The sequence below is a fragment of the Candoia aspera genome, chromosome 14 (assembly GCF_035149785.1).
Source record: "Candoia aspera isolate rCanAsp1 chromosome 14, rCanAsp1.hap2, whole genome shotgun sequence".
NCBI classification, from domain to species: Eukaryota; Metazoa; Chordata; class Lepidosauria; order Squamata; family Boidae; genus Candoia; species Candoia aspera.
Genome location: NC_086166.1, coordinates 12,174,182 through 12,191,445, shown reverse-complemented (window position 1 = coordinate 12,191,445; position 17,264 = coordinate 12,174,182).

The window sequence follows — 17,264 nt, the reverse complement described above, 5'->3', positions numbered from 1 at the left end:
ACGCAGACCAAGGTGGACACACCCTCTTCTCCGCTGCTAGGAAAAGAGGAAATAAAAACAGGCAGGCCACAAGGTGAGAGCTAAGAAGAGCAGCTTGACTGGGGCAATGGTCTTCCTTAGGGCCACCAGGGTGGGGCTTCAAAGGATGACCAGAAGATGGCAGCCAAGAGCTTAGAGTAGTGTTTCTCAACCTGGGTGGCTTGAAGATGTGTGCATTTCAATTCCCAGAATTTCCCAGCCAGCACATGCTGGCTGGGGAATTCTGGGAGTTGAAGTCCACACATCTTCAAGACACCCAGGTTGAGAAACACTGGCTTAGATGTTCCCTATCTCTAGGGATTCTCTGGATTTCAGCAGGTCAGATCTGGCTTAGCTTACCCATGCTCCACTTTGGTTAGATATTTGTTAACAGTATTTCTGTATCCCCAGCTTCCAAAAATGTACCCTTGATGTACTCAAATTGTCCTTGTTCTGGGTTTGCACAACAAAACTGAACCCCCGGCTGTACAGGCTGGGTATGCCCAACACAGTAGGCTAAAAGGTGGATTGTTAGTTTCTGCTTTAGGGTGGGGAATTCCTCACCATGCTGGCTGGGGAATTCCGAGAGTTGAAGTCCGCACATCTTATAGTTGGCTGAGGAATTTTGGGAGTTGAAGTCCACACATCTTAAACTGACTGAGGAATTCTGGGAGTTGAAGTCCACACATCCTAACTTGGCTGGGGAATTCTGGGAACTGAAGTCCACACATCTTAAACTGGCTGGGGAATTCTGGGAGTTAAAATCCACACATCTTAAAGTTGACTGGGGAATTTTGGGTGCTGAAGTCCATGTATCTTAAAGTGGCCACATTTAAAAACGCTGTTATAGGAAATAATTAAACTTCCATTCACAAGTTATGCATTAGCTCATCCCAGCCTGGAGCTGTAACAAATCCTGCCTGGCAAATGCATCTGTTTTGCATTTCCAAATAGTTTGTTCTCATTTTCCTACTGAAACAAAACAAAACACTGAAATGCTTGTGAAATTTGTTTATGGTGCCTTCCCAGTGCAGTAAATAATTGAGAAGGAGGAAGAAAAATGTAGGTCTGGTTATTGGAGAGTCCTGCAGATGGCGATGTTGCAATATTTATCATGCAAAGAGATTCTCTGCAGGGCTCCTCTTTTATGCATCAAGCCATGGCTTGTTTAATAGGGCAGACTGCAAGGCGTAGGCACACACTGTAGGGACACGGTACTTCCTGACCCTTCTTTCTGGATCAGAGGAGATGATCCTGGCAGGACAGTTGCTTCGGGTTAACACGTATGCCTTGTTGTGTCCGTTCCTAAAATTTCATTTCTGCACCCTATTCTTAGTCGAGTTTGTGCTGCAACACTATTACTTTTGTGATGAGAACTTTGTAGGCTCTAACTGGTGAAGAAGCCCTACTGACTTCAGAGCCATCGCTCTCAATGGCTGGAAAATTCCTGGGGATCACTTCCAGTTTACCCAGGGCACCCAGCCCACTCCCAGTCGATCTCTCTATCCAGATGGTGGTGAGCACATCCACCACTCAGTCCAGCCAGCAAGAAGTGCAGCTTGATGCTTATTTATTAAACCTCAGCGAACCCCAACAGTTAGCTGGCCAAATGGGATAAAAGGCCAGCAAAAGCAGAGAGAGGGAAACAAACAAACACAACATGCAAGGATGTGCATCATCTCTATACCAACAGAGCAAAGCCACTGGAAACCAAAGGGGGGGGGCAATTAGCAAGGACCGTCCCAAAGGGAGGGGCCTTTGGTAATTCTGACTTTAACCCTTTTCTGTACACAGCAGCAGCAGAATAGAGATGGAAAGTAGGCCACCCGGTGATCCCTCCTCTCTTCTGCACCTTGAACAAAGCAATTTGGTGCACTGGAATGATGCATCCAACATCAACCAAATCTACAAAGTACCCGCTGTTACTTCTTTTTCAGAAGGGGTTTGCCCTCTCCACCTTCTTCCCAGGGCAGGACCAGCCCAAAGACACCCAGCCAGCTTTGTGCCTAAGGCAGGACTAGAACTCAGGACTTCCGGTTTCCAGTCTGGTGCCTTTAACCATTATCCCAAACTGCCTCTGAAACTGGTTGAAATTACAGTTTCAGAATTTGATTTTTTTCATTAAAGGCGAGGTGGGGGTAGGGGTGGAGCTCCTGAAGTGCCCCAAAATTAGCAATGAAGTTAAGGCGACAAGTTTCCCAAGTCTGTCTTAAAAAATGACACTATGGGTACGAATGAGATTCCAATTTGTATCCAGTCAGGCCTCTTTGAGTTCATTTCAGCCTGATTCATTTCTTCCCTACTTCTGCACTGAACTGCTACCCCGGGCAAACGTTTTCCTGTTCTCCTGGGCTCTATAATTGAAAGGCAACAAAACTCAGAAGCAGAAAATAGATAGATGATATCGACTGATATATTTCCACGTAGTAAAATATACAAAGCAAACAAGAAGATAGAAAAAGAGAGAGAGAGAGAGACAAGACATTACAGAAGAAAACACCCATACAGTTGTGCCTTCCTCCCTTCTTTCTATCAAGTAGTTATCATCTTAAACTTTTCCCCAACCTCCTCATCTCCTTTTTAATCCCCATATCTGAAAAACATCATTTTTTTCTTCTTTCAGCAAAAACTCCATATAAGGTTTCCAGTCTTTTTAAAAAGTCTTTATTGTTTTTTCTCTGACCAAGCTGGTCAGCTTCGCCACTTCTGCAAGTTCAATTAATTTTATACTCCAGTCTTCCACTTCAGGCATGTCATTGCTTTTCCAACTTTTTGCATACAATTATCTTGCCACATCAGAAGCAGAAATTCTCACTGTGCTATGAAGAAGAGCAAATACAGGTTGTCCTCATCTTATGACCGTTTGTTTAACGACGGTCTGAAGTTACAATGGCCTCGGAGTGGGTGCTTTACAGCCTGTAAAGCACTTCCAAGCGTTGCAAAATGTCGCACCACCCTCCTACGGTCACATGATGGCATTTTGGGTGCTTGGCAGCCACTCACATTTATGACCAGTTGCAGCATCCCACAGTCACAGGATCGCGTTTTGCAACATTTTTTGCCGTTTTCTGGCAAAAAACTCCCATTGGGGAAGCCAGATTCACTTAACGACTGCCATAAAAATGGTCGTAAAATTGGGTCTGGTCATGTGGTGATTCAACTTATGACTGCAGTGACTTACAATGGAAATTCCAGCCCGAGTTATGGCCATAAGTCGAGGACTACCTATAAGAGCCTTGCATGCACAGACAGGGTGCTGACAATCACTGATCCCCAGTTCCTCTCATTCATTTATTTTTCTTCATTCCTGACTTGCACCCAAAATATATCTTGTTCTCAGAGTGGCTAATTCTTATCCCAATTAAAAACCAAATGAAGCCCTCCAGCAATACAGAACAACCAATGAATGTTAAAACAGTTTTTTTATAGAATAGCCAATGCAAGGATATGAAAAAAAAAAAACGTTCTTTGTATTCTCTTACATTTTCTCCCCAGAATTGAAACATCCTTTCTCTGTTCAGAAATGCTGCCTACTTCCTTTACAGCTGGAGAACCCCCTCCTAACTTTAATAAAAAAAAGAGGTCCTGTTGATGGCCAAAGTGTGCAGTGTAGGCCATCCAGAAATAAGCAGTTCCGTAAGAACTTTGATGTAAGTCAATATTCTTCAACCGTGGCAACTTTAAGATGTGTGGACTTCAACTCCCAGAATTCCCTAGCCAGCAAGGGAATTTGCTGGCTGGGGAATCCTGGGAGTTGAAGTCCACACATCTTAAAGTTGCCAAAGTTGAAGAGCATTGGTCTAAGTCATGTAACATCTTATAGCTCAATCCTTTATATCTTCTCCAAAGCATTGAGGATATATTTGTGCTATCAGCTGCACAGGAAGCAATAATCTCCAAAACCACCCACTTAGTTTGCATTACAGGGTGCTAGATCGTGAGTAAGGATGAAATGTTTTTCCTCTTAAAGCTGCTTTCCATCTACGGTTACATCATGCTGGGCTTTTTCATCACAAGGTGTTAAAAAATGAAAGATTGGACAGTCACATCACAGCCCTATAACGGGAGACTTTTTCCCCCCTTTTTTTGCGGCAACTTTCTCAGATTCCTAAAGGGATAGGTTGATGTGAGCACAGAAAGAAATGCAGGGTGAGTCCTCATCATTCTGGACCAGCCTTTCTCAACCTTTTGACCCTGGAGGAACCCTTGAAATATTTTTCAGGCCTTGGGGAAGGAACCCCTGCACATTCAGGCTCAAATAGAGGCCAGAAGTTGCAAAATCATTATATTCGTTTCATGGGTAAGCCTGTATAGATGCACTAACAGTGTTCTTAAACAAAAATAAAGAGTGAAACTTACCTCTTTAATGTGAAATTGCTGAATTTGAAATAGGTTTTTAAATAAATCGTGCTCTCCCAGGGAACCCCTAGGGAGTTCTTGCGGAACCCGAGGGCTGCACGGAACCCTGGTTGAGAAACCCTGTTCTGGATAATTTGAAAGTTGTCAGCTTGGTGCTCAAAAGAGGTGAATGGACAGGGACCCATCAATTCAGACAGTTGTCTAGCTGTGCATCCAGATTTGGCCAGATCTAGGTGGAATCCCTGCGTCCAAGTTCAGAAATGGATCAACGTTACCCGTATCACAAGTTTCAAACATGAAATTTTTCAAAACTTTTTCTTCTTTTGACGCCTACGCTCTGCTGGGAAATAGAATTGGTTTGTAAAGGGAGGCATTGAGATTCAAGACCAGGTATGGAGAGAGGGCAACATATCTTGGTATGTTGCAGGTGAGAAAGAATGTTCAACTATGTTTCCTAAGTTTGTTTTGGGTGAGTGGGCATTTTTCCTGTTTGGAGGTTTGTGGTGGAGGGGGTCAAAAAAGTCAAGATGGTGACCTCAGTGGTGCAATCAAAGCCTGGCTTCTTTTTCACAAATAGGTAAAAAGGGGACAGGACTTTGATCATGATCCACGACCACCATCTTGACTTTTTTGACACCCCCTCTCCTATAGATGTCCCTGTTTTGTGATATGTGTGTTTTCCAGCCTGTTTCTCTGAGCATGACTAGTTTTCCTTCTGTCAACTGGACTTTTGATGCAGTTTCTCAGGGCAAATTCATGACTTAGCGTTTGAACTCAACCTTCTGCTAACTGTATTCAGGTTCTTGGTGAAGGTCGTTTTCTCCAAACATCAACAGTTCCCCCTCTGAAATATGGCAACTTGGAGAAATAAGACTTGCTCTCCATAGTGAACCTATGGTGAAATGGGTTACCTGTCAATATTCCAGATGTGTTCAACCACTGATGTCTGCTGTCAACATGGTGGACCGGACAGTGTCGTTGAAGCTCCTACCATTTTTATGCGCTTTGCACATTGACTTTTTGACCATACCTGCAGACATCCCTGTGTCCAACTGCCCAAGAAGGTTGAGGAGCTCTTGTTCCTGAGCATCACAAATCTCGAAGCACCCAGAGGTATCCAACTGCCATTAAAAGAGGCATTTTGATCATAAATAACAATCCTGGTGATAATTAAGGCTTGTAGCTTTTCTTTTCACACTGTTCTGGGTCACATGTTGGCCTCTTTGAGATACCTTGAAGCTTTAGATCTCCTTGGAAATTAATGTACCTTCAAACAAGTTGGGCTCATCTTTTGTGCCAGCAGACAATATAATGTGACAGACTATTTATAATTTCGTGGCTTTTCCTTTTTCACAGCTGTCAGACTGCAACTGGAGACAGGCATCTCGTTCAAGATCGGTTCCCATCTTGCGTCAGGAAGAGAGACTGCATGCAATATGAATCCGGAGATGGACCAACTGTATTAAAGGGGATTGGAAGCAAGGCACTTGTGCCCGTGATGTGAACATTTCTCCACATCTCGCCTGTTTTGGCTGAGAAGGGAGAGAAACCTTTCCAGGCTGAGGGGCCTCAGTTGAAATGAAAGCAGGACACAAAGCAGAGTCGGGCCTAGTTAATATTTGGGTGGGACACCACCAGGAAACGTGAGCTGCTGGGAGGTTAAAAACCACGTGGGAAGAGGGCACTGGCAAATCATTTCCTTATCACTGTCATGGAAACGGTGTGGATGTGTCCATTCAGTCCCCAGAAATCGATCTTGATTCCCCCAAACCATTACCTTTTAAAGAAGGTTCTTGACGATGTGGACATCAGACCAGTCCTCCGTTGCTCTCCTGCAGCCATTGGAAGTCTTTGGCAGAAATATATTCGCTTGATTTCCAACAGTGGGAGTGGGAGGGGGGCCGTTTGGTGTTTTTAATGGCTTCAATAGGCTTCATCTTACTATACAGTACAATAGGCTATACTACACTATACTAATAATGCTATACCTACAAAAGGCGTCAGTAACTATTTACTTAGAGGGAGGGAGGGGAGGGGAGGGGGAGGAAGAAAAAGGAAGGAAGGAAGGAAGGAAGGAAGGAAGGAAGGGAAAGAAAGAAAGAAAGAAAGAAAGAAAGAAAGAAAGAAAGAAAGAAAGAAAGAAAGAACTTCATATTGACTTGCTTCCAAGTTTATTGGCCAATGACAAAAGTATCTAACTCACTGAGTAGAATTCTAACTCATTTTCCAAGAAAGATGTTGTGCTGATCTCACTGCAGATTAAAATAATGCCTAAGGAGGTCTGGAATGAGCATGGGCTCATGCCAATTGTTTGATGGATAATGTGGCAAACATGTAATTAGGATGATGTGGCTTCAACAGAGTCCATCATGCTGGTAGGACTGGGTCTTCCAAGAATGGAAAAATGCTTTTGTGTCAGCCCTTGATCTTCTCTTCCCCCAGGCCAAAACCATCCCAATTCTTTCAAGTTCTCATCAAAAGACTGGTTATCTTCTCCCATGACCATTGTTGTTACCTTCTTTTGAACCTGTTCACATTTTCTGGCAATCTTTAAAAGGGAGGTCCCTGGAACTGGACACCGTTGGACTTCTTGGTCTCCTAGATGATCAGCAGAACATCCCCTTTACACAAAATTGATAGGCTGTTCACTGGACTAAAGCCTAAATTTATGCATACTTTATTCATGCCTACTATAGAAAGTCCATCCAAGATCCAAGTCAAAGAGGCAGGTCCATAAAAACATGATGCCCATAAAAAAGTGGGGGGGGAGCTTTGATTACAGGGTTGCGGCTGCCATCTTGACCTTTTTGCCCCTCTGTGGCCTCCCCTGAAACAATTTTGATCCTCTCTCATCCCACCCCCCAAATATAGTGTAAATGCAGTAACTCCTGCCTTAACAAGGCATCTATCATCAAAAATGCCCTTAAATTGCTACCTGCAACGATGTTAGAAATGTCTTCCGCAAAGCTAATAACATTGTGAGAAAAACTAGTTAACAAGAGACTCCAGGGAGTAAAAGCAGCACTTTCTACTGACTGCAAACTTACTCGGTAATGAAAAGTTAATTTATGAGCCCATTGGAAGAGTGAGCAAATGTTTTGTCTCCCAACATCTGGGTACCAGGAAGAGCCGAGCCAGCTTTGGGAGGAAATATATCTCTCTGGGTCTTTTCTTCTGCCAGTTTTCAGCTCTCTTGCAAAGCTATACAAATATTCTGGGGTGGGGACTTATATGCCCAATTTTATGACCATTTTTGCTACGGTCGTTAAGTGAAATGTGGTTGTTAAGCAAATCTGGCTTCTCCCATTGTCAGAAGCTGGGAAGGTTGCAAATAGTGATCACGGGACCCCGGGACGCTGCAACCGTTGTGAATACTTGCTGTTTGGCAAGCGCCTGAATTTTGATCATGTGACTGGGGGGGACACTGCGACGGTCATAAGTGCGAGGACCAGTCGCAAGTCACTTTTTTCAGCACCATCATAACTTCGAATGGTTGCTAAATGAATGGTCGTAGGTTGAGGACTACCTGTATTTTAATTTCCTACATGCAAATCAGCATCTGCTTCTGCATTGATCTTGAAGGCTGGAGAGAATCTCTCTTCTTTAAAGAAGCTGAAGATGATGGGAAGGATTTTTTTTGAGTGAGCCCTTGATGGTTGATAACTAGCCATGTAGGACGGTTTTATATATTTGGGATACCTTTGAGAGCGCAATTCTTCATTGTTCTTTTAGATTTGATCCTTTACAGTTTGCTTTTACTTTGGTCATAGACCAGCATAAACCAAAGAACATCATTCCAAACTAGAAGGATGAAAAGATTGCATTAATAAAATGAAATAAAAATTTATTAGCACAGAAGTACAAAATATAAACCTAGGGAAAAACCTACAAAATCACAATCTGGAGCAGCCTTTCTCAACCTTTTGACTCTGAAAGAACCCTTGAAATATTTTTCAGGCCTTGGGGAACCCCTGCACATCCAGGCACCAATATAGGCCAGAATTTACAAAATTGTTATATTCATTTCATGGGTAGGCCTGTCTATATGCATTCACTTAAACTACAAATAAAGCATGACATTTACCTCTTTAATGTGAAGTTGCCCTAATTTGAAATAATTTTTTTAAATAAATCGTGATCTCCCAGGGAACCCCTAGTGATCTCTCGTGGAACCTGAGGGTGCCACAGAACCCTGGTTGAGAAACCCTGGTCTATAGTCTAAATCACTGTTTCTCAACCTTGGCAACTTTAAGCTCTGTGGACTTCAGTTTCCAGAATTCCCACCAGCTGGGGAATTCTGGGAGTTGAAGTCCACACAGCTTAAAGTTACCAAGGTTGAGAAACACTGGCCTAAATGCTGTAAGTCATGAAGCTAGATAACTATAGACAAATGCATACGAAATACTAAGCTCTATAAGACACGATAACAATTAAAAATTATCCTAACTTGTAATGAGACTAATACTTGCGGTAGGGTTTGATAGCGGTTCTTGCAAATAGAATCCCACCAGCTAGAAGTGAGATGGTCAGAAAACATAGTGTAGCTGGAGTGGTGTATTTTTATTTTTATTTTTAAAAAAAGGAGAGAAAGAATGGTCAGTTATATTGAGTTATGGTAACCTAGACAGGGCTCATGTCCCATGTGATCATTGCAAGTGGGAAATCAATGTACTGAAGAAATTGCTACACGCGCAGCTCCCTTCTTCAGTTATGATGGCTTGAATGCATCAAAAGAGGAAAGAGGAGAGCATCTTCTTAAATCTTCATCTGGCTTATGTGCCTTTGGCTTGGCTTATTCCATTTGGGGGCAAGACTCCCTTCTTTGAAAGGAGCTGCAGCTGATGAGCTCTGATTTTGACCTCCGAGAGGGGAACTTGGAATGCTCAGAGCAACTGATGGGGTTGTGATGTTCGCTGGATTAAAAATGCAATATTTGGGTTCATATTCCCCTCTCTAAGACTTTTTTGGCTTAACCACGCAAGGGCACCAGCGGGAAGGAGTTCCAAAAAAAATCAAGATGGCAGCCAAGACCATGCAATGGAAGGCCTTTCCATGTGCAACGTATGTTAAAAAGGGGTGGAGCATCCATTACACAGGTATGGTGGCCATCTGACTTTTTTTATTCCTCTGGATGCCCCTGGGACTATGTCTTCTTTAATAAACCCCAATTATCAGAGTTCCACCCAGACAGGGAGCAAAAACTGATCAAACAACATGATGCAAAGTATAAAGTCAACCCATTTTTTAAAAAAAATCACCATTAAAAATAAATTCTGATTTTTCTTCTGTCAGTTCTCATTCAGCAGGATGAACCCGAATTTTTTTGCAAAATATTTTTCAAAGCAGAAGTAAATGTCATTGAATTTTTGGCTTGGAGACTTGTCTTCCTTGCATTGGCCTATGTTAATTAATCAGTTTCCCCACAGACAGGACGGCAATATTCATTGCAAGTAGATGGTTGTCTGGCAGTTAATTAGAATTTCAGAGGGGGAGTTAGGATATGGAGTGCCACTGGGCTGGGGTCCACACACCTGGGGTTTCCCCTGGAAAATTAGTAGACACTCTGTGTGTTACAACCTTTTCAGGAGGGCCTGAAACCATGGGGGATTCCTGTAAACAAGGTGCAGGGCTTCAAGCACATGGTCATAAAATGGCCCACCATCAGGAGTTTCACGCAACTTAAAAAAGACTTTACCTTATTTTGTTTTTAACTAGACAACCCGTGACCTGTTGGGTCATCGTTTCAGAGGTATTTCCTTACCAGATTCCTCAATGCCTTCAACAATGGCAGAACTTCTAATGTACTGGAAAAGTTCTTAAAAATTCAGGGAGGCATTCAGAGATGGACTTGCCTTGAAAGTAGCCCATGCTGAACTGTAGAGCCCATCGGGAGTTGACCACAGGAAGTGCTTTGTGACATTTTGCATTATGTCATCAAATGTTTTGTAATCACAAAGTGTCACAAAGTATTTTATCAAATTTACCAAATTTCTATTCCATGGTGTCCTGTACTGACTGCCTAAGTTCTATTTTTTTTTTTTTGTATTTTTTACTTTTCCCCTTTGCAGAATTTCCCCACTTGCAGAAGGCAGAGATGGCCTAAACAAGCTATTTCTTCCTGAGCTGTTCTCCAGCGCAGCTATTTATTTATTTATTTGTATCCCACCTTTATTATTTTAATAAATAATTCAAGGCAGCGAACATACCTAATATGCCTTCCTCCTCCTGTTTTCCCCACAACAGATGCCAGCCACAGGTTAATTAGCACCCTTGGCCAGCTTGTGCTGCTATCTGAAGTTGACAAAGACCCTAATCAGTTTCACCGTAAAGGTGTCATGAGTACTGATGGTGAGCAGGAGGGGGCCCTTATCCAGGGGGAAAAATGCATGCGTAGTTTAGAAGCTTTGAATCTCCCTTCAAAGAAACTCAGAGCAGACCCGCCTTAGATTTCTGGATTTTATCCATGAGGGTTTTCCCACAGCCTTTCAGTTTAGCAGGATTTTCTGTCTAGTAGAATAGGACAATAAACACTAGAGACATAAGCTACCATCTCAGCATGGTTCTTCACTCCAAGATAGGACAAAAGGCTTTCTTAAGTGGCTCCTGGCTTGCAGCCACCAGCATGTTAAGCAAGCAGCTGGCGCCAAGGCATTTCTTTCAATGGGTGTTCCCCATTGTGCACTTGCTTACTTTCTTGTAATCTCTTCCTTTTCAATGAATGTAAATACAAACATTAATTTCCCCTTGCTAGTTATCCCAGGATCAGGGTGAGGATTCCAAAGGGTGGGGGATTGGGAAAAAGGGCTATAAGATCTATCCATTTTTTCCAGCTTCCTTGCGAGTCAAGTTCCAGAACATGAACCTTCCCCACCATTTGGGCTCACCTGGCTGTTTGGGGTCGTATCCTCCTGATGCTGTAAGTATTTAGGGCCAATTTCTTAATAAACCTTTTTTTAAGATTTACCACCAACCTGGCGTCTCCTTTGGTGTTCTCTTTCTTTGGTACCTGACCTGCAAATTCTAAATTAAGTGTCGACACGTAGATGAACAGAAACACACAGGAGTCCTGGGTCCTGGATTTGGGATGCATTCTGTAAGTTAGCCTGTTTGAGGTACCTTGGTTCAAAAATTGTTGCCCTATGATGCACCATTTTGCCCAGTTAAAGGTTACAAAGTATCAAACAGATAAGACAGTTTTAGTAGTATATAGTTAGATAGATATACATGTAAATGTGAGTAGATTAATAGGTACCGCTTCGGCGGGCAGGTAACGGCGTTCCGTGTAGTCATGCCGGCCACATGACCACGGAAGTGTCTACGGACAAACGCCGGCTCTTCGGCTTTGAAATGGAGATGAGCACCGCCCCCTAGAGTCGGACATGACTGGACTTAATGTCAAGGGAAACCTTTACTTTTACCTTTTATACTTAGATAGATTCTGTTACATCATTTTACCGCTTGCTGTGTTGTGGTTTTCTTCTTCCTTACTAGAAAATGACTGGAAATTGTGCAGTTTCCAGCAATCATAGCCAGAAGGGGCTCCAGGGCCCCTGTGTGTTAGCTCATAATTTGGTTTATAAGCCTGACAGCTTGTTCTGTGAACCAAACTATGGTTTAGTCCTTAAACCACAAATCATGGCTTAGGGCTACTAAGCTGCTTTTAGGTTGCTTTCCCCTGTTTTAGCGGGAGGGTGGGATTTTTGAGATCTCTGGGCATGAATGGTACTCTTTTGGCTACAAGAGCTGCAGGACCAAGAATCTAAATATTGGGAATCAAGGGAAAGCTGATATGCTTCTTCTGTAGCTCCCAGTCCTACTGAAGGGCAGCTGAAACCCTGTGCGTAGGCGCAATTTCACAATGCAATCAGAGCAATCCATCCCCTGTTTCCGTTTTGCAAAAACGCCCACAATTGATTCCCCTCCCTGCTGCCTGCCAATTATCCTGTGTTCAGTTGGCGCAGTAAGAGACCTGAATATTAACACCCCAGGGCAGAACATGACTTTATGCAGTGAAGGGGGGCGGGGCGGAATTCTCATCTCTGTTTATTAGCAAGGGGACTTGCTAATAGTCCTAACAAAAGTGCTGTTCCTCACCTCTGCTAAGGGGAACTCATGGGGTGGGAGCCAAGAGTTATGGGCCACCTGAAGAATGAGAAAGAGAAAGAGATAATTTGGTGAATTGGAGATCAAGAAGGAAAAACAGACACTAAAACCAAGGAGCAAAAAAAGAAGCAGAGGGGGAAGGAGAGACTTTAGTTCACAATTGAACAGAAATGTTTGAAGAACAACCCTCAGAAGGTTAAAAAAAGGACCCAAGAGATTCAGTGAGGGCTAGGCGTGCTCGGTAGCCATGAGTGCCTTGAAGATTCCTGTGAGATGAGGTGGGACATCAGTATCCTGTTGCCACCCCCACTTTGGGGCAGAACTTATATAATACCTGTCATGTTCACCATTTCAATGTGTTGTTAACATCGTAACGTTTCACATGTCAAACCGTTCTTCCGTGTCTTACATGCTTGAACGTTTGCTGGTATTTTCCATTATTGCTGTGCTCTTTATTTTGCTGCTTTGGAATGTATGTTTGGGTTTGCAACTCTGTTCAAGGTTGCTTTCCCAGGCAGATGTAACGGTTGCTAGCACCTGGGAGGGGGTGGTTGCTAACGAGCGCTCGGGGCGGGACTGGGTTGGAAGCAAGGCTTTTAAGTTTGTATTTGGCGCGCTTTGGCTCATTCTCAGCTTTCTCTGTATTTGCATACTATTCCTTTAATAAATCAGTTATCGTTAAGCTCGGGCTTGTGAGACTGAGTATTTGGGATTAGGCAACCATTACATAAAGCTGAGAATCATTGATATCATCTTCCGCTAGCCCCATCCAAAGTTTGGGTAAAGGGGAGCGCTAGCGATGACAGAACCTCAACTACGCGAGAGTGATGGGAGCGAAGAGGAGCCGGACTCGACAAAGACTCTGGTAGCTCCGACTTCGCGAGCCCAAAGGGCAGCACGTCGAGAGAAGCGGGATGCCCAATTGGATGACCTATTGTTGGCGGTGCAGGGTGCCACAAGGGGTGAACTCCAACCCGAGGTGGAAGCAAGAACGGGGAGGGAATCACCACAGCCATCCTGGGAACATGAAATCCCCTTATCACCGAGGGTGGTGGTGACAACTAGACCCGTAGAAGAGCCTGTCACTTCAGCCCGCATGAAAGCAGTAGAGGATAAAATGGACATGATAGTGGCCCTCCTGAAGGATATTCCCAGAGGGTTGGGGTCCCTACAGGAAGATTGGGAAGAAGACCCCTCCCAGCTGGCTTACCCGAGAGAGAGGTCCCCGTCACTCAGGGGAAGAAGTAGGACTCGGGCTTCCTGACAATCGAGGGGAAGGGAGTCGAGAACAACCAGGGAGCGGCCACCACTGGGGGCTCGACGTGCGTTGATGTTTGCGGAGCCATCGCAGCCGGCGGAGCCGATAAGAACCTTTCCACCGTTTGGGGTAAAGTTTGATGGCGACCCTACCACGCTCTCTTTTTTCATTACCAATGCTAGACATTATATGGATGATTGGGGACGATGCTTTCGTTCGGAGCAGGGCAAAATTAATTTTTTTGCCCACAAGTTGAAGGGGAGGGCAGCGGATTGGTATGTGCAGTTATGCCAAGCAGAAGCCACGGAGTTAGAGGACTTTGATGAGTTTCTGTGGGCACTAAAACAGCACTTTGAAGACCCCTTGGTCCAAGAGAGAGCGAAAAGCGCCCTGAAAAAACTTTATCAAGGAACTCTCTCCGTCGCAGACTACGCTTTGGAATTTAAAGCTCTAGCGGGAAAGGTGGAGGACTGGTCCCAGTCTACTTTGGGGGAAATGTTTAAACAAGGACTGGAGACGGAAGTCCTCAGGTGGGCTTTGTGTCGGGATGATCCCAAAACGTTGTATGGGTGGATTCAGTTGGCAGGCAGCGCGGAAAACGCTCTACAGACGTTCGCCCATAGCAAGGAATCAGTTATCGTTAAGCTCGGGCTTGTGAGACTGAGTATTTGGGATTAGGCAACCATTACAATACCCTAAGCCAGTGTTTCTCAACCTTGGTGACTTTAAGATGGGTGAACTTGCTTACTTTCTTGCAATCTCTTTCTTTTCAATGAATGTATTCAACAACTCCCAGAATTCCCCAGTTAGCATGCTGGGAGTTGAAGTCCACCCATCTTAAAGTTGCTAAGGTTGAGAAACACTGTCCTGAGCCATGGACTGCTTCGCCATAAATAAACCACCGTCAGCAAGAGTTGCCCAGCATGCTAAGCCCTAAAGCTTGGTTTGTGAACCAGAATGGCCAGGTTCACACAATACCCTGAACCAGAACCTTTAAATGTGTTTGACTTAAGGATCTCCCTTGATGAAGAAAGGGAGCTTATTCCTTAACAAACCCTGCTTGATCCAGGCAGGATCTTTGAAGATCCTTTTCTCCCTACCATTTCTCATACAGTTTGATGGAAGAGAATTCACCTGAGGCATCCTTTCAAAGAAAAAATGGTAAGAAATTCTCTTGGGTAGAATATGGCCATCTGGCATGTATCTAGTGGTGAGGTTGTATGGAGGTGTCCTGTCTTGCACCAGACAGCCATCTCTCTCCAGCAGCTTCCCTGGTTCCTCATCACCCCAGGCATCTGCAGCCTTTCTGGCTTCCTCACCTTCCATTCAGTCTAAGACAAGACCCTAGGAGGGACCTTCTGTGGGAATTTTCAGTTGGGATGCTACTGTTAAAGGCTAAAGGGAAGTCCTGCCCTTTAGAAATGACTGAAGAATTTCTCCTTCCTTGGGAAAATCCAGAGAAATTGTCCACTCCATTTCTCTGCCCCCAAATTGGACAAAGAATTTCATAAAACCTTTTTATTCCCAGGTCTACTTGAAACTGAATTGCAGTCTGGGTTTCAGCTCTGCAGTAGGAGAAAGGTTCAATGGATAGAGTTTGAAAGTCGGGTCAGACAGAGAAGGCCCAGTGAAAAAACGCTCATCCTGGGCAAGAACTACGTGCAAGGGGACAATAAGGAAAATGAACAAGGCAGGTTAGGTAAATTATCACTTGGCTGTGGTTTATTGAAAACAGCTCTTGTTCAAGTCAGGTTACAGGATGTTGACAAAATATCATAGAAGCAGAGAAGAACAAATGGGACTCATGTGTGGCTTCAGATAAAAAAATGTACATATATATTATTTTAGAAACCATGATTGCAATAGAAGCATGATACATCCCAGTATAAACGGAGAAGACCAGCCAGGTCATCTGTGTCCTTCTATGTGCCGTGTGCCATCTAGCATCGATGGGGACCTACAACTATAATTTCTCCAGGCCACCATCAAATTCTTCAAGCCTTTATTTTTCCATCTGATTTGGACTAGACCACTCATCAAAGAGACCACATCTTCAGCTAGTGGACTGCCCTCCATAAAGGAGAGCATATGGCCATCCTAAGTAGTGATGGATTAGAAACCTGGAGGAAGGAGGAAGAATGAATTGAATGAATGAATGAATGAATGAATGAATGAATGAATGAATGAATGAAATATGTATGTATGTATGTATGTAACTTTTATTATGAAACTTTTTCTGACCACTGAAGTCTTCAATCCACACTTTTCTTATCTATCAGGCTCTAAGCTTGCTTTCCATTTTCATGTTAGGTAGAGATGGTGGCCCTAGGGCAGTGTTTCTCAATCTTGGCTGCTTGAAGAAGTGTGGACTTCAACTCCCAGAATTCCCCAGCCAGCCATGCTGGGGAATTCTGGGCATTGAAGTCCACACATCTTCAAGCGGCCAAGGTTGAGAAACACTGCCCTAGAGATTATGATCAAAAGCAGGCCTGCCCGCCAAGATGCTCAGAGGGATAGGAAGTGCAGAAATGACATCTTGTCCAGAGCTATTGTCATTGGGGAAAACCTATCATTGAAATGATACTGTCTCTGTTAACAGTTTCAGATTGGTTTCCAGAAATTACTGGAATAGATCAATAGCTCAATCACTTACTACAAGGAGTTAGTGCATTCAGTGGCCTCTGAATTTTGTTTCCAATGCAGCTTCAAGACGGTCATGGGCTTCTACTGGCTGGTGGCTGTAATGTCGTTGACCATCACCACATGTCTCCCGCTCCATTTGCCATCCCAAAGAGTAAAGTTTGCTGTTATCCTGTTCTGTTCTTAAGGAAGGAAGGATTCTTTTTTTTTAATAAATAGTCTTTATTAAATTATTCACACAAATAATACAAACATAAAATGACAAAATCAACAATAAACATAAAATGCAAAAACAAGAGAAAGAAAAAAGGAAAGGAGAAACAAGAAAGAGAAGAAGAGGTTTAAAAGAAAGGAATTGGATTTCCAGCTCCCTAAGTAATACAATTTTATACCTTAACTAAATAATTTCTTTTCACAATTCACTAATTTGGTTACAATAATTCTACAGTTCTATTGAGATTATATAAGTCAAATACATAATATTTACATCTTGTATTATATTCATAGGTTTTACACATTTACGTTAATTTTTGGGTCGATTCTACATAGTTGAAGAAGGGGGTCCAGTCATTTTGAAAATCTTCCACATTTTTATCATTTAGCTGGTCCGTAAGTTTTGCCATCTGCGCCAGATCCAGGGACTTAAATGTCCGTTCTTCCATTGAGGGGGTCAGTTCTTCCTTCCACTTTGATGCATACGTAATTCTAGCTGCGGTGATCAAATATCGTAAAAGTTTTCCATGTTCATGTTCCAAATCCTTGTCCATGATGCCCAATAAATAGAGTTCTGGTGTTCTATTAATTTCTTTAGTCAACATTTTACAAATTATATTGTGTGTAGATGTCCAAAATTTTTTCGCCTTCTTACAAGTCCACCACATATGAT